At 37.9% G+C, this 15,365-nt stretch overlaps 1 protein-coding gene across 2 annotated transcripts in view; it reads left to right on the forward strand.

Moving 5' to 3' along the window:
- Positions 1-3,968: 3,968 nt before the first annotated feature.
- Positions 3,969-15,365, forward strand: part of PEAK1 (pseudopodium enriched atypical kinase 1) — a 273,801-nt gene continuing 262,404 nt past the window's right edge. For both annotated transcript variants that reach the window (XR_004961994.1, XM_036281544.1), the window contains exons 1-2: positions 3,969-4,020; positions 4,771-4,880. The gene's annotated coding sequence lies outside the window, so the exon portion shown is untranslated. The remainder of the gene's footprint in view (positions 4,021-4,770; positions 4,881-15,365) is intronic.

The following is a 15,365-nucleotide window of genomic DNA, read 5'->3' on the forward strand; positions in this document are numbered from 1 at the left end:
CACTGATTTTAAAAAGCTCGCCCAAAAGGTGAATTGGGGCAGATTTGATTAGCAAAGATATATATTGTCCCATAGCATTCCCTAGTTGGAAGTGGACAGGTTATTTAAAAACAGACATTGATTAGCTATTCCTTACATTTGAACAGAAGCTTTATTCCCAGGGAGGAGACAACTTAGTTGGGTGTGGTTAAGAACAAATTAAGTAGCCCCAGCTACCTATAGGGGCCATAGTGGCTTCCCTTTTTATGATCATTTCAATTTCTCCCAGACTATTAGTGAAGAGGAGGGGAAACACTCTAGAAGAAACTCTATACTTGCTTTTGGTTTCTTTTCTGAATCCAATTTTTGTTTTCTGTAATCCTTTTTAAGGTAACCTGGCTTTCTGCAGTAGAAACACACTCTATAGTTTCGCAGCAGAACTCATTCAGCAATCCTGTTGCCTTGCTTGACCCCAGTAGGTAAATTAATTGGAATGGGTCAGACTTACTAGCACTATATTCTTTAACAGTAATTAAAATTCATTTGCAAACCCGTCAGAGTCCCAGAGAAAGGAAATAATACAATTGCTGTTCTCTTGCCTGAAACCAGCTTTTGGGGGGGGTGGGGGGGACGGGACGACTACGACGGGGGTTGTTATTGTAATTAACTGTGCTTCTTCCAGGACCTTCTAATTTTGCAATACAGTTCAGCTTTTCATTTCTATAAGTCAGGTGTGTTAATGGGGTCTAGGTGTTTCTGGTCTTCGAGGTGCAATTTCCCATGCTGATTTTAGTTTTATTTTGAGATCTGTAGAGTCTGAGTAAACCTCCAGATCTACTGTGTACATGGTTAAAGCATACTGCCTGTGTGCTGGGCTCCAAGTCCTTTCAAACCTACCCACGTGTCTCAGCCTTCCCTTCCCATGGTCCTGTCCCTTACTGCCTACCTGCCTCTATCTCCTCAGAGTCTTTCCTAATTTTGGGAGTTGACCTTTAATTATTGACATAGATTTTATTTCACATGCATTTTTTTAATTAAACATATACAAGTAAAATTTGAATTCTACTATAAATGTGACTTGTAGTTCTGTTGTCAGTTTTACATTTCAAAAAGAGCAAAAATCTAGTCATCTAGAAAAAGAATACGTGTGTATTCTTTTGTAAAAGGCAACTACAGGGCTATGTAGCTGCATGAATGCCAACCCTCTCTTCTCTTCTTTCCTTTGGGCCTGTGTGATGTGGGTCTTAATGGATTAGCTGTCTGATTAAGAAACTCAGTCCTTCTGTACAAAACAACTTCCCTCTAATTCTCTGTCCTTTTTGTCTGCAGATATGAAGTGGAGTTTGATATTACTTATTATACTATACATCTTAAAGTATTATTGTAGGGGAAAAAAAAGGAAAAATATAGAATAAATAAAAGGAGAAAATCTGTCATTCTACCATCCAGAAATAATCAGTAGTAATAATTTGGTGCTTTTTTGCGCCCCCCCCCCCCTTTGAGTGTATATATACATTTGAAAATATCTAATTGATATCATATTGTATATAGTAGAGGTCATACTGTGACAGTCATGCAGGAGTAGAGACTGGCTGACAAGATAGTAGATTCATGCTCAGTGTAGAAGTTACTTTTCATTGAGAGGAATTAGTGTCTTTTTCTTCTTCATGTTGCTAACCTAAATTTGAACAACTTACATGCATTTTTGAAGCAGGTCCAATTTAATAATCTCATGTCCTGCTTTCTTCTGATAATATATTATGGATGTTTAAATTCTACTACTTACCCACCTCATGTTCACTTTCTGATAGATTGAGAACTGGCAATAATATAGGATATATTATTTAAATAGTTCCTTGATTGTCTCAAATCTCTTGGACATATCTTAGAGCGGTGCTGTTCAATAGAAGTAATGCATGCCACATATAAAATTTCATATTTTCTAGTAGAAGTATTTTATTTTTATTTATTTATCCTCACTCGAGGACATATTTTACATTTATTTTCAGATAGAGCGGGAGGGAGCGAGGGAGGAAGAGAGAGAGAGAGAAACATTAATGTGAGAGAGACACATCGACTGGTTGCCTCCCATACAACTCCAACTGGGACCAGGGACAAACTGCAACTGAGGTGCTTGCCCTTAGTGGGAACTGAACCCGGATCTCCCTGGTCCGCAGACCAACACTCTAACCTCTGAGCCAAACTGGCCAGGGCAGTAGTGGGAATATTTAAAAAAGTACAGAGAGCCTTGGCCAGTTTTGCTCAGTGGTTAGGTCACTGGCCTGCGGACAATGAGTCATGGGTTCGATTCTGGTCAAGGGCACGTACCTTGGTCGCGGTTTGTGCCTGGCCCAGGTCGGAGTCGTGTGGGAGGCAACCAGTAGATGTGTCCCTCTCACATCTATGTTTCTTTCTTTCTCCCTCCCACTCTATCTGGAGATAAATAGAAAAAAAAACTACAGAGAAACAGATGAAATTGATTAAAATTTTTGTTTTAATCCTCACCTGAGGACATGCTTTTATTGATTTTTTGTTTTTATAGAGAGAGGAAAGGAAAAGGAGGGAGAGAAAGAGAGAGACATTCATGTGGGAGTTAAACATCCATCAGTTGCCTATGCACCCTGACTGGGGATGGAACCAGCCACCTTTTGGTGTTTGGGCTGATGCTCTAACCAACTGAGCCACACTGGTCAGGGCCAGCTGAAGTTAATTTTAATAATACATTTATTTAATTTAGTATAACTAAAATGTTATGGTAACATAGTATGAAAAATTATTGAGATATTTTATAATTTTTTTAATTGAATTTATTTGGGTGACATTGGTTAATGAAATTATATAGGTTTCAGATGTACATTTCTATGATATATCATCTTGACTTGGGGTGATTGAAGCACAGTCTTTTTTCCTTACAAAATCTCGTGTATATTTTTTACTTACAGAATATCTCAAGTCAGAGTAGCCACATTTCAACTGTTCAGTAGCTCAGTATTAGCACAGTCCTACAGCATATAATTTTCCCTATAAAGATGGAATAAATAGCTCTTTGCAGGGAAGACGGGGAAGTGTAAAGGAAAGAAAATGGCAAAGCCAAGTTATATCATGGACACTGAGCACTCATTTGATATCTCATGAAATTTTAAACCTTTCCCTCAATAAAATTACATATCATTATGGACCTTCATGTCACACAATAATAATAAATTTGTAGTTGTCTAAAGGTCTCATGGGTGTACTAGTAGTAGCAATTCTCAGAATAGTCAGTAGGATCAATTCACATTCCAGGCATTTTGTATAACTAAGAGTTTTGAGTATACCTTTTGGTTTAAGACCTTGGAACAAATAAATTTTATCCTTCTTTGTAGAGAATACTTTTATGAAGTGAGTAATAAACATATACACATACATATTCATACTTTTATGAAGTAATAAACATATACACATTCATATTACAAATGTATATTTAAATTATCTACCTACCTACCTACCTATACTTGCCACATGCATTTGTGTTAATCCTTATCTTTACTCTTGAGAAACAGTAGCAATTAAAATCATTATGTTCTTCTTAAAATGAATTTGTGGCACGATAAGAAAGATGTGGCATGATCATCTAGAAGATCCCTAAGATTAGGAATATAAACTGTATGTAACATATAACAAGATTATTATTGAGCAAACTTTTGGGGGGGGTGCTTAATACACACAGCATTTTATAATGTATAGTACAGTTAATATACTGTATTATTAGTATAAAATGTAGGGAGATAAGAGCACAGTGAAGTTTGTGAGTATGTTAACCAAGGACATAAAGGTGGTAAGGGGCAGAGACAGAATCTAGCTGCCCTTTATTTGCCATGTTCTTCTTGTCCTCCAACATATCTGTGTTCTGTGTTAACTTTTTTTTTGTAATCCTCATCCGAGGACATTTTTCCATTTTTTGTTCAGGTGAGGGGGGGGAGAAACATCGATGTGAAAGGGACACATCAAGTGATTGCCACTTGCACAACCAACCAGGGTCGGGGACAAACTGCAACAGAGGTACGTGCCCTTAGGGGAACCGACCCCGTCTCTCTGGACCTCAAGCCCACGCTCTAACCGCTGAGCCAAACCGGCCAGGACTGGTCTGTGTTAACTTTTTAAAAAATGTATTTTTTATCTTTATTGTTGAAAGTATTACAGATATTCCCCCCATTTTCCACCGTTGACCCCCTCTGTCACCCCTCTCCTGTCTTCCCCACACTATTGTCTGTGTCCATTGGTTATGCATATATGCATTTAAGTTGTTTGGTTTATCTCTTCCCACCCCCATACCCATCCCCTTTTCCTCTGAGGTTTGTTAGTTTGTTCTCTACTTCCATGTCTCTGGATGCATTTTATTTTATTTTATTTCATTTTTCCCATCACCATTTATACCCCTCTATGCCTCTTCTACCTCCACCATCCCCACCCTGCAGTCACCACACTATTGTCCATATCTTCTCTCTCTCTCTCTCTCTCCCCCCTCTCAATTCTCCTTTCCCCATCCCCCCAACCTGTCTGCCAGTCTGTCTGCTCTCTATGAGTCTTTTTGTATTTTGCTTGGCAGTTTAGTTTGATTGAACAAGCTTTGCTTTTAATTTAGTTTATGATCGTGTCAAAAAATTTCTCAACATCTTTAAGCTTCATTTTGTTCTGTAAGATAGAGATAATCCTGCCCTTTTTCTTAATATGATTTTGATTATCAGATGGGATGAATGGAGACTAAAGGGACTTACCTATTCATCTTTATGTCTCCTGTATTTCATATAGGGTCTAACATCCAATAAATACTGATTCAAAGGGTGAATGGTGAATGTATGTAAAAGAACTTTCTAAAGTGCAAGTGCTACAAATGGAAGCCATTATGTTTACTGTACTTGGTTTGTACTATTCTTAAGTTATTTATTGTAATATGAGAATTGTAATAATATTTGACCATACAATCAAGAAATAGGATTGACTGTTGTGATTGTATTTTTACATACTGTTAATTTATTCATCAGACCCTGTCTGTAATTAAGTATGTCTCTAAAATATGTCAGAATTTTGTTTTAAAAGATGTCTAGCACTAAATTATCTTTACATCTGTTTAGAGTAAACAATTAAAAGTTTTTGTTATTGGGAGACAAGCATAACTGTTTTCACTGTACCAGACTGTTTGAGACACAGATGCAAACTCATTGAATGCCCAGATTGTGGAGGCAGAGTAGCAACATTTTAATAACTAGAAAATGTCCAAAATAAGAATGGCTCTTTTATTTCTATAATTATGGAAAAAAAGTCTTGTCTTTTGTCTCTACAAAAGATTGCTTAGTGTGGAAATAAAATATCATAATGCAAGAACAAATAATGTTCATCTAGAACAGCATTTTAAAATAATCTTCGTGAAAATATTAGGTTTTTCTAGCATCAGCTCTGATTTCTGTAATTGCCTATGCACTGAGTCATCTGTAGCAATTGAATATTTGAATATTTCTCATCCTTTAGGATGTATTTATTTATTTATTTTTGATAAAGTGGCTTCTTTTTATCTGTCATGAATTAAGTAAGCATGCCTCATATAAATTAGCATATGCAGTGTGATCTGGAAGTAAGTAAGAAACTTTAGGGAGCAGTTAAGAGTTGTCAGTGTACTGGAACATCATTAACTAAATGGTATACTCTAGGAGTAATTGGCACAGTTTTTTGTTTGCATTATATTTCTCCACTTCTATCTTCACCCAACACCTTTGAGCATGTTTGGATATTTGGTGACAGAAAGATCATCAAACTTGATTTTTTTTATCCATATAACTATAAATATTAAAATTATCTGTATGAAGAAATATAATACATATCACTGAAAGAGGTAATATGCAGTGATAGTGTCGACTATTTGGCCAAATGAAAAATGAGTGATCTATTTATTGATTGAATGAAATTATTGATCTCAATTAAATGCAGAGAAGAGGGAACTTGCTCCTTCTCTTTCCTTGTTCATTTTTTTCTCCCTGATGGCATTTTAAAGCAATTCTATTAGTAAATAATCCTCTTTTATTTATGTTTTGTTCTTAATTTTACTGTTTGGTATTGTGCTTCAACACAAGGGAAAGATCACAATTGTGTTCTTTTTTTTTTATTTTTTAATTTGTTTTTGTTACAGATGTTTCTCATTTTCCCCCCATTGACATCCTCCTTCCCTTCCCTCCGCCCCATCCCCAGCTTTGTTGTCTATGTTTATTGGTCGTGCATACGTGCATATAAGTTCTGTGGTTTATCTCCCTCCTCCCCCGCAACTCCCCCCCCATATCTACTTTAACATGGTTATTCTTTTTTTCAAAAAAAAAAAAAAAAAATCCTCAGAGGTCAAAATTATTTTCCTTAGGAGAAGCACCAATAGAAATATAATGAGCCATATATGTAATATTAAAATTTCGCATTGGCATATTTTAAAAAGTAAAACAAAAAGGTGAAACTAAGTTTCTGGATTTTTAAAAATTTTTTATCCTCACCTGAGGACATTTTTCCATTTTTTATTCAGATAGAGCGGGAGGGAGAGAGGGGAAGAGAGAGAGAGAAACATCGACGTGAAAGGGACACATCGAGTGGCCGCCACTGGCATGACCAACCAGGGCTGGGGACAAACTGCAGCCAAGGTTCATGCCCTTAGCAGGAACTGAACCCGGGTCTCTTTGGACCGCAGGCTGACTCTCTAACCGAGCCAAACCGGCCAGGGCTGGATTTTTTTTCTTTTTTTTTTTTATGAATTTTTATTTATTTTTTTGTTACAGATATTTTACCTTTTTACCCCATTGGCACCCCCCACCCCACTCCACCTCCACCCCATCCCCGGCTTAGTTGTCCATGTCCATTGGTCATGCATACATGCATATAAGTTCTGTGGTTTATCTCTTCCCATCCCCCTACCCCTCCATCCCCTCTTCTGAGGGATGTCAGTCTGTGCCCTACTTCCATGTTTCTGGGTCTACTGTATTCCTCAGACTGTTATGTTCATTATATTCCGTATATAAGTGAGATCATGTGGTATTTGTCTTTTTCTGCTTGGCTTCTTTCACTTAGGATAATACTTTCCAGGTCCCTCTATGTCGTCTCAAAGGATAAGAGATCTTTCTTTCTTACCGCTGCATAGTACTCCATTGTGTATATGTACCACAGCTTTTTTATCCATTCGTCTACTGGTGGACACTTGGGCTGTTTCCAGATCTTAGCTATTGTAAATAGTGCTGCTATGAACATGGGGGTACATATATTCTTCCTGATTGGTGTTTCAGGCTTCTTAGGGTATATTCCCAGCAGTGGGATCACTGGGTCAAATGGAAGTTCAATTTTTAATTTTTTGAGGTAGCACCATATTGTTTTCCATAGCGGCTGCACCAGTCTGCATTCCCACCAGCAGTGTATTAGAGTCCCCTTTTCTCCACACCCTCGCCAACACTTGTTGTTTGATGATTTGTTGATGGCGGCCATTCTGACAGGTGTGAGGTGATACCTCATTGTTGTTTTAATTTGCATCTCTCTGATGCTTAGTGATGTTGAGCATTTCTTCATATGTCTTTTGGCCATTTGTATGTCCTGTTTGGAGAGGTGTCTATTCAGCTCCTCTGCCCATTTTTTAATTGGGTTCTTTGTCTTCCTTTTGTGGAGTTGTATGAGCACTCTATATATATCGGAAATTAACCCCTTATCTGATACATCATTGGCAATGATGTTCTCCCATACAGTGGGTTGCCTTTCCATTTTGATGATTGTTTCTTTTGCTGTGCAGAAGATTTTTAGTTTGATGTAGTCCCATGTATTCATTTTCTCCTTTATTTCTGTTGCCTTAGGTGATGTATCAGTGAAAATTCTGCTCCGTATGATGTCCGAAATTTTGTTGCCTACATTTTCTTCTAGAATTTTTATGGATTCACGGGTCACATTTAAGTCTTTTATCCATTTTGAGTTTATTTTTGTGTATGGTGTAAGTTGATGGTCTAGTTTCATTTTTTTGCATGTAGTTGTCCAATTTTCCCAACACCATTTTTTAAAGAGGCTGTCTTTACTCCACTGTATGCTCTTGCCACCTTTGTCAAATATTCATTGAGCCTTGGGTCCATTTCTGGGTTTTCAGTTCTGTTCCACTGGTCTATATGCCTGTTCTTGTGCCAGTACCAGGCTGTTTTGGTTACAGTCGCTTTGTAGTATAACCTGATATCTGGTATTGTGACCCCACCTACTTTGTTCTTCTTTTTCAAGATTGCTGTGGCTATTTGGGGACTTTTTTGGTTCCATATGAACTTTTGAAGTATTTGTTCTAGTTCTATGAAATATGTTGTTGGTATTTTGATGGGGATTGCATTGAATCTATAGATTGCTTTGGGTAGTATGGACATTTTAATTATGTTAATTCTTCCAATCCATGAACAGGGTATGTGCTTCCACTTTTTTATATCTTCCTCTATTTCTTTTTTCAATGACCTGTAGTTTTCTGCAAATAGGTCCTTTACTTCTTTGGTTAAGTTTATTCCTAGGTATCGTAATTTTTTTGGAGCGATGGTAAATGGGATTGTTTTTTCAGTTTCTCTTTCTGTGAGTTCATCATTGATGTAAAAGAATGCCGTCGATTTCTTGACGTTAATTTTGTATCCTGCTACTTTGCCAAATTCATTTATTAAGTCTAATAGATTTTTGATGGAGTCTTTAGGGTTTTCTATGTACAATATCATGTCATCTGCAAATAATGACAGTTTCACTTCCTCCTTTCCAATTTGGATCCCTTTTATTTTTTCTTCATGTCTGATTGCTGTGGCTAAGACTTCCAGTACAATGTTAAATAAGAGTGGCGAAAGTGGACGTCCCTGTCTTGTTCCTGTTCTTAATGGAAATGTTTTTAGTTTCTGTCCATTGAGTATGATGTTGGCTGTAGGTGTTTCATATATGGCCTTTATTATGTCGAGATATGATCCCTCTATTCCTACATTGCTGAGCGTTTTTATCAGAAATGGATGCTGGATTTTTTCGAATGCTTTTTCAGCATCTATATATGATCATGTGGTTTTTATTCTTCATTTTGTTTATGTGGTGTATCACGTTTATTGATTTGTGAATATTGTACCAGCCTTGCATCCCTGGAATGAATCCCACTTGGTCATGGTGAATAATTTTTTTGATGTAGTAATGGATCCGATTTGCTAATATTTTGTTCAGGATTTTGGTGTCTGTGTTCATCAGGGATATTGGCCTGTAGTTTTCTTTCTTCGTAGTATCTTTTTCTGGTTTTGGAATTAGAATTATGCTGGCCTCATAGAACGTGTTTGGAAGTCTTCCTTCTTCTTGAATTTTTTGAAATAGTGTGAGGAGAATGGGTGTTAGTTCTTTTTTGAATGTTCGGTAAAACTCCCCCATGAAGCCATCTGGGCCTGGGCTTCTGTTTGCTGGGAGAGTCTTGATTACCTCTTCAATTTCCTTAGTTGTTATTGGTCTGTTCAAGTTTTCTATCTCTTCCGGGGATAGTTTTGGGAGACTGTGTGTTTCTGGAAATTTGTCCATTTCGCTTAGATTGTCGAATTTGTTGCCATATAGTTGTTGATAGTAAGTTGTTGACGATCTTTTGTATTTCTGTGGTGTTGGTTGTTACTTCTCCTCCTCTTTCATTTCTGATTTTGTGTATTTGGGTTCTCTCTCTTTGTTTCTTGGTGAGTCTAGCTAAGGGTCCATCAATCTTGTTTATCTTTTCGAAAAACCAGCTCTTTGTTTCATTGATCCTTTGAATTGTTTTTTTGGTCTCTATGTCATTTATTTCTGCTCTGATCTATACTATTTCCTTCCTTCTACTTGCTCTGGGGTTTTCTTTTTGTTTGCTTTCTAATTCTTTAAGTTGTGAGGTTAGACAGTCAATTAGAAATTTTTGTTCTTTGTTGACATAGGCCTGTAGTGCTATGAACTTCCCTCTCAGAACTGCTTTCGCTGCATCCCATAGATTTTGTGTTGTTGTCTGTTCATTTTCATTGGTTTCCAGGAAGTTTTAAATTTCTTCCTTGATCTCCTCGGTGACCCATTCATTGTTTAATAACATGCTATTTAGCCTCCATGTGTTCAAATGTCTTTGCATGTTCTTGTTGCAATTGATTTCTAGTTTCATGCCATTGTGATCTGAGAAGATGCTTGATATGATTTCAATCTTCTTGAACTTGTAGAGATTTAGTTTCTGTCCTATCATGTGGTCTATCTTTGAGAATGTCCCATGTGCACTTGAGAAGAATGTGAATTCTGTAGTTTTGGGGTGTAATTCTCTGTAGATATCTATTAAATCCATTTGGTCTAGTGCTTCATTTAGAGTCTCTGTTTCCTTGCTAATTTTTTGCCTAGAGGATCTATCCAGTGCTGTCAATGGGGTGTTGAAGTCCCCTGCTATGATTGTATTGTTGTCGATTTCTCCTTGGAAGTCCTCCAGAAGATTTTTAATATATTTTGGTGGTCCTATATTGGGTGCATATATGTTGATCAAGGTTATATCTTCCTGTTGGATAGATCCTTTCAATATTATATAGTGGCCTTCTTTGTCTCTAGTTATGGTGTTCATTTTGAAATCTATTTTATCAGATATGAGCATTGCTACCCCAGCTTTCTTTTGCTTTCCATTTCCATGGAAAATTTTTTTCCATCCCTTCACTTTCAACCTATGTGAGTCTTTTGTTGAGAGGTGGGTCTCTTGTAAACAACATATAGATGAGTCATGCTTTCTTATCCAATCAGCTACTCTGTGTCTTTTTATGGGAGCATTCAATCCATTTACGTTTAAGGTGATTATTGATGTGTACTTATTTATTGCCATTTTTGTTTAGTGTGGTTCTATTTTTCTTCCCATTTCTACTGCCAATTACAGCAGTCCTTTTAGCATTTCTTGCAGTGCTGGTTTGGTGCTAATGTATTCTCTTAGCCTTTTTTTGTCTGGGAAGCTCTTTATTTGATCTTCTATTTTGAATGATAGCCTTGCTGGGTAGAGTAGTCTTGGATTCAGATTCTTGTTTTTCATGACTTTGATTACTTCATGCCATTCTCTTCTGGCCTGTAGTGTTTCTTGTGAGAAGTCAGCTGAGAGCCTTATGGGGTTCCCTTTGTAGGTAACCTGTTGCTTATCTCTTGCTGCTTTTAGGATTCTCTCTTTGTCTTTAATTTGTGGCATTTTAATTACTATGTGTCTTGGTGTGGGCCTGTTTGGGTTCTTCTTACTTGGGACTGTCTGTGGTTCTTGAACTTGAATGCCTTCTTCCTTCACCAAATTAGGGAAGTTTTCTCTCACTATGTTTTTGAATATATTCTCTATCCCTTGCTCATTTTCTTCTTCTTCGGAGACTCCTATGATGCGAATATTATTACGTTATCCGTTGTCCCATAGTTCTCTTAAGCTGTCTTCCTGTTTTTTAATAGTTTTTTCCTTTTGTTTTTCTGATTGATTGATTTTTTTCTGCCCTGTCTTCTAATTCACTGATCCGGTCCTCAGCTTCCTATACTCTGCTTTTTAAACCTTCCAATGTGTTTTTCATTTCTGATATGTCATTTTTTATCTCTTCTTGTTGGTTTTTAATTTCCAATTGGCTTATTTTCAGTGTCTCTATGTCCTTACTCATGCTGTTCAGCTTCTTCAAGATCATGGCTCTGAATTCTAGCTCTGTTAACATGCCTAATTGCTCCACATTGATCTCATCTTTGGTGGAGGTCTCTTGCTCTTTCATTTGGCTTCTGTTTCTGTGTTTCACCATTTTGGCTATCACTGTGGGCTTTGGAGCCTGTCAAGTTCTCCCTGTGGGTGTTGGTGTTCTGCTGTTTGTGGCTCCCTCTCCTGTGTTTAGATGAGCGAGGGAGGACCCACGTTGAACACCACTGTCAAGTCTACTTTCCTGGTTAAAGTTGCCAGCCCAGGAAAGGTACTGTTATCCTCTAGCTTTTTGCCTGGAGGCTAGCAGTCTAGGTTACTTGATGAGTTTTGGGTTGTCAGTTGATTGAAAAACTCCCTCTGGTGCTCAGCCAAGGGGTTTCAGGAGGATGGGGCAGATGTTGGTTGTTAGTGCGCCTCAATTAGCACTTCAATGGCCCACAGGGTGGGGTTGGCTCTCCGAGGGAGGGGCTGCTGCCTCTCCTCTGAGCACTGGGAAGGAGCAATGTGGCCACCCTCCTGAGTGGCTGCACTCAGGCAAAGCTCTGAGCGCCCTCCAAACCCGGAGTGTCGACACAGTTCCAGTCCTGTCTGCCCTCCCTCCACCGGAGCCCAAGGTGAGTGGCTGTGGCTGTTTTAGCCTCTGTCCAGGCTCTGCGCTGTGGGGCCCCCTGGGAGTGTAACCTTAGGGCGCAGGTCCCAGCTAAGGCCGCTGCTGAGCTGCCAGCCCTGGGCTCCCAGCCCTGTCTCTCGCCTTCGCAAGCCTACCGGGATGGAGTCAGTGTCCCTTGTTGTATGGCCCTCCAAGCTGCTTTTCTGTTGCTTTTTCCGTCGATTTGTCTGTATTATAGTTGTAATTCCAGTTTGGTTCTGGGAGAAGGTCTGTGTAGCTCCGTTCACTCCGCCGCCATTTTTTCAGTTCTCACAATTGTGTTCTTTTTCTTTAATTCTACTGCTTACTTATTTTGCATATGTTCATTTTAGCTTAGAAAATACTAACGATAATTGGTTAAAGCAAGATGTTTATCTCATGACTACTTGTAATCTGGTACTGAATAATTTTTATTATTGGGTCCTTAAAAATTCCAATCCATAACCTTTTAGCAAAGTAAACTGGCACACACACACACATACCCCCCGACCCCCACCAGGTTTTAGCTCATGGATTTGATAATATGCTTTGCATTAATTTTTGGTCCTTTCATCTTAGTGTCTGATAAAGTTCAAATGACTAATAGTCTGTGGAAAATAAAAAGAAATGTTTTAGCTGATTTGGTAATATAATTGAATCATGAGCTATACTTTTTTGTTGTTGATATTTTTAAGAAACATAAGAAAAGGGACATGATTTTAGTTACATATGTACTTTTTATACCCTATATTATGTTGTGGCTAGTGCGGATTGACTGTTATTTCAATTTCTAGCCTTTGGAATATTATTTCTGGGAAAATTTTGAGACAGCAAGGAGACTGCATATATTTAAGGTTTAGTAGTTACAGTTGCACTACCGTTTGAATTGCTAGCATATTGAACTGTTAGGAGGAAAGGAAATAGTATGTCTAGCAAAACTCTTTTTTTTTTTTAATTAATTGATTTTTGTTAACAGATGTTTCTCCTTTTTCCCCCTCTGATTCCCCCGTCCCCCTCCCTCCCCACCCTGTCCCCAGCATTGTTGTCCATGTCCATTGTTCATGCATACATGCATATAAGTTCTGTGGTTTATCTCTCCCCCACTACCCCATCTTCTGGGGATTGTTAGTCTGTACCCCACTTCCACATCTCTGGGACTACCCCAATCCTCAGACTGTTAGGTTCATTATATTTCACAAATAAGTGGGGTCATATGATACTTGTCTTTCTCTGTTTGGCTTGTTTCCCTTAGGATAATACTTTCCAGGTCCCGCCATGTCATCTCAAAGGATAAGAGATCTTTCTTTCTTAAAGCTGCATAGTACTCCATTGTGTATATGTACTACAGCTGTTTTATCCATTTGTCTACTGATGGACATCTGGGCTGTTTCCAGATCTTAGCTATTGTAAACAGTGCTGCGACAGACATGGGGGTACATGCATTCTTTCTGATTGGTCTTTCAGGTTTCTTAGGGCATAATCCTAGAAGAGGGATCACTGGGTCAAATGGAAGTTCAATTTTTAATCTTTTGAGGTAACATCACATTGTTTTCCATAGTGGCTGCCCCAGTCTGCATTCCCACCAGCAGTGTACTAGAGTCCCCTTTTCTCCACCCCCTGGCCAACACTTGTTTGATGATTTGTTGATGGCAGCCATTCTGACAGGTGTGAGGTGATACCTCATTGTTGTTTTAATTTGCATCTCTCTGATGATTAGTGATGTTGAGCATTTCTTCATATGTCTCTTAGCCATTTGTATGTCCTGTTTGGAGAGGTGTCTATTTAGTTCACCTGCTCAGTTTTTAATTGGGTTCTTTGTCTTCTTTTTGTTGTGTTGTATGAGCACTATATATATATTGGAAATTAACCCCTTACCTGATATGTCATTGACAATTATGCTCTCCCATATAGTGGGGTTGCCTTTCTATTTTGATGATTGTATCTTTTGCTGTGCAGAAGCTTTTGAGTTTGATGTAGTCCCATGTGTTCATTTTCTCCTTTGTTTCTGTTGCCTTAGGTGATGTATCATTGAAAATTCTGCTGTGCATGATGTCTGAAATTTTGTTGCCTACAGTTTCTTCTAGGATTTTTATGGATTCTTGAGTCACATTTAAGTCTTATACCCATTTTGAGTTTATTCTTGTGTATGGTATAAGTTGATGGTCTAATTTCATTTTTTTGCATGTAGCTGTCCAGTTTTCCCAACACCATTTATTAAAGAAGCTGTCTTTACTCCACTGTGTGCTATTGCCACCTTTGTCAAATATTAATTGAACATATTGCCTTGGGTCCATTTCTGGGTTCTCTGTTCTGTTCCACTGGTCTATATACCTGTTCTTGTGCCAGTACCAGGCTGTTATGATTACAGTGGCTCTGTAGTATAACCTGAAATCTGGTAATGTGATCCCTCCTACTTTGTTCTTCTTTTTCAAGATTGTTGTGGCTATTCGAGGTCTTTTTTGGTTCCATATAAACTTTTGAAGTATTTGTTCTAGTTCTGTGAAGTATGTCGTTGGTATTTTGATGGGGATTGCATTGAATCTATAGATTGCTTTGGGTAATATGGACTTTTTAATGATGTAAATTTTTCCAATCCATGAACAAGGTATGTGCTTCCACTTTTTTATATCTTCCTCTATTTCTTTTTTCAATGACCTGTACTTTTCTGCAAATAGGTCTTTTTTTTCTTTGGTTCAGTTTATTTCTGGATATCTTAACTTTTTTGTTGCAATGGTAAATGGGATTGTTTTTTTAGTTTCTCTTTCTGTGAGTTCATCATTGCTGTACAAGAATGCCATCGATTTCTTGACATTAATTTTGTATCCTGCTACTTTGTCAAATTCATTTATTAAGTCTAGTACATTTTTGATGGAGTCTTTGGGGTTTTCTACTTATAGTATCATGTCATCTGCGAAAAATGACAGTTTTCCTTCCTCTTTTCCAATTTTGATCCCTTAAATTTTTTCTTCCTATCTGATTGCTGTGGCTAAGACTTCCAGTACTCTGTTAAATTAGAATGGCGAAAGTGTGCATCCTTGTCTTGTTCCTGTTCTTAAGGGAAATGCTTTTAGTTTCTGCCCATTGAATATGATGTTGGCT

The sequence above is a fragment of the Molossus molossus genome, unplaced genomic scaffold, assembly GCF_014108415.1.
Source record: "Molossus molossus isolate mMolMol1 unplaced genomic scaffold, mMolMol1.p scaffold_m16_p_38, whole genome shotgun sequence".
NCBI classification, from domain to species: Eukaryota; Metazoa; Chordata; class Mammalia; order Chiroptera; family Molossidae; genus Molossus; species Molossus molossus.